General features: G+C 53.5%; 1 protein-coding gene across 1 annotated transcript in view; it reads right to left on the bottom strand.

The window, feature by feature from the left end:
- Nucleotides 1-224: 224 nt before the first annotated feature.
- The window catches only part of CSUI_000710 (3 5 -cyclic nucleotide phosphodiesterase domain-containing protein), a 14,820-nt gene continuing 12,125 nt past the window's right edge, over nt 225-2,919 (bottom strand). Inside the window, exons 16-17 of the mRNA XM_068060941.1 lie at nt 2,575-2,614; nt 225-1,898 (exon numbers count right to left, since the gene is read on the bottom strand). The gene's annotated coding sequence lies outside the window, so the exon portion shown is untranslated. The remainder of the gene's footprint in view (nt 1,899-2,574; nt 2,615-2,919) is intronic.

Genomic DNA, 2,919 nt, shown 5'->3' with positions numbered 1-2,919 from the left:
TTCTTAGTGTAGAGTACTGTGATTTATTCTTACATAACTTTACATTCATTCAAGTTACCAAGTTAGAATAGACAACCTAGTTCTAGACTTTTAGCCAGCAGCTGCGGTTACACAAGGAATAGAAGTGTTCTCCGAAATAACTGGGCGCTGTCGGGGTGTAACAATGTCCCGTTCCCATCAACGGCAAGCAGCCACGAAGAGAAACGGAGGCTTGACTCGCTTACAGTCAGACTTCCTTCATTGGGAGGCCTCTCCACAAACAGGTGTCTCACAGACGCCTCACTGTGGCGGCAAACCACATTTGACGAGAAAATGCTTCCGTACATGGCCTCTGACAACAACACGGGCTAAACAAACAGAAGCCAGACAAAAAAAAGAACAGGAATCCACCTGATGCTCAACGTTGTTGTCAAGAGCTTCGCAAAGGTAGGCAGGCCCGGACTCGGAGTTGTTAGAAAAACAATTTGGCATCTTCCCCAACCGGCCGTCGCCTGGGCTGGAAGGGTAAGGGGGTGGGGCACAAGGAAGCGCAGTAAGGCATGTTGTCCAGGCTGTAAACGGGACAATTACAGGATCAAGGACGCTTAAACAAGCTGTCCAGATGGGCTCGTGCTGTTGAAGCACCGTAGATCACTCCGATGGTAAGTCCGCCCAACGGTACTTAAGCAATATAGCACACTTCTCCGATGGGTGACACGAACCCAAAGTAGGATCCATTCAAAGGACACAGATGAGACTTGCCTGACATGGAAGCCGAACGCCCGAGAGCCGGGCGGAGGCGGCGAACACGTGGCAAGAGAAGCTGGCGGTGGACCCCTTGCAGAAGGAACTCCTCACTCTGTTTCGCCCGTCCTCCAGTCCGTCACCGTACACGAAGCGTGGTTGTCGTGGACCTTGCGAGTCTCACTTCTCTAACAGCTGTATCCAGATTCACCAACGACACGTCTCTTCCTTTCCCTCCTCGTCCACGCCCCTACGTTTCTGCTGACCCGGGGCACCGAACCTTACGAACAACTTGACTGCGGTAGCACTTGCTACAATCGCCATAACTCCCAAGTGCAACGGATCCTTGTTCTCTCGCTTGCGCCCGTCAGACGGCTGATTCGATACAGAAAACGAATTTTCGACTTCAAAAACACCACACGAGCAGATGAAGCACTTACAGTATATCAGTCAGCTGGTTGGATACAGGTACTCGTTGCGAATCCCGCATGACCCGTAGAAAAAGGCGGGTGACGGAGCCCGTCCTTGTTCCCGAGCACCAAGGATCGAAGGTAATAGTCGCTGATGGACTGGACGCGGGTTAGCTGTACACACGGCCGCAGAACTGGTATGCGTCTTGTTCGCAAAACATGCGAAACGCACTTGAAACAGTCGAGAATCCTGCTGCGCCAGACTGTCTCGCTCCTCACTGCCCTTGCGAGCAAAACCGAAACACGACGCATCAGTCCCTACTCTCGGACTCTCCAAGCGACTCGCCAGCACCGCCGAAGAGATTGTTGGCCGTGACGGTTCCAATGTCGTCCCGTACAGAAGCGCGGCCGCTCCAGGCCGTCGAATGCCTGGAAAGGGAAAAGCGACTCGACTGTTTCTTTCCGAGCGAACTTTGCTGCTGTTGCAAGAGCTTCATAGCTTGTCCCTGACGGAGGGCCTCGGACTTCTGCCGCGCGATTTCCTCACGCTGGCGCTCGACTTCCTCTTGCAACGCCGCTTCCTGTTCTTGATGATGCACTACTTGCTTCATCAGCTGTTGCTGCTGTTCTTCGAACACTCTCTGCTGTTCCAATAGTCTCTCGTTCATCAGTCTCAACTGCAGTTCGGGATCTTCGCCGTGAGACTCGCTCCCTTCATGCACCGTCGACATCGCTCTGTCGGGTGATGCCCGCGAGTCAGATTTCCTGAAACAAGTGACCGGACGCCGGCGTGCGTCGAAGCTCACGTGTGGCCGCTCTCTGATCGGGTGTCGAGAATCGGCTCAAACAACAGGGGTGTCAGGAGATCCCCTGCTTTGGTCGAGCGGCGCTCCACACGCGACTTCGCATCTTTCCTGCTACGTACTGGGGGACCACTACTCGGACCAATCCCGCCTCGGCTGCTCGATATGCTTACTGGAAAACACTTAAGCCGGACTAAAACGTTCTCCCCGGGTTGCTGTCTACACATTGTACATCCGCAAGCGACCATTCCTACGCCAGATGCCTGCCAGCGTGCATGAAAAGTGACTTTTCACAGCCCGATGCCGTTTGTCGGCTGCTCTTTCAGCAAAAAGCCACCGGTCGCGGTGTGCTCTCCCAGAGTGCAACAGACCATCACGAATCGTTTCACCAACGTTTGCCCAGACACGACTGGCCGAAATCACTAGAGGTTGCAAACCTACTACCGTCATCTATTACTTGTTGCTCCCACCGGGAATTAAAAGTGAGACCACATAGACAAACCAACGCAGAGCCGCCACTGCTGTGTATCACTGCAGCGTTCACGACTGACCGCCGTCCTCACTGAAGACAACCCCCAACCCCGGGTTCTCGAACACAGTGTAGGTCTGAGAAACCAACACAGGTTGGCAAAACTCACATGATGTGACTACGTCGTGATCTGGGGCGGTGGTGTGCCTCTGCACAGGAAGGGAACACAAAGTTTCACAAACAACCCCGCCTAGCATAAAACCGCAATACAGGAGGGCTCTCAACCTCTCAAAGATGCACAAAGCAAGCAACAGTGAAAAAGTGCTCAATTGGAAAAGTGCCCCCTCAAGTCTACAGAGTCCATCAGAGTCCGCTTTTACCTATGCTCACGGCTAGTGTCTAAAATCAGGGACTGCACCTATGTAGCAGGCGCTGGAAAGCCCAAGCAGAAGACGAAATCCCAAGCATCACTCCGGGGCCTGCGGCACTGCAGGGACTAGTACTCGGCTTGCAA

This window comes from Cystoisospora suis (assembly GCF_002600585.1).
Source record: "Cystoisospora suis strain Wien I chromosome Unknown contig_280, whole genome shotgun sequence".
NCBI classification, from domain to species: domain Eukaryota; phylum Apicomplexa; class Conoidasida; order Eucoccidiorida; family Sarcocystidae; genus Cystoisospora; species Cystoisospora suis.
The sequence above is the reverse complement of the archived record's forward strand: the minus strand, read 5'-3'. Positions and strand labels throughout refer to the sequence as shown.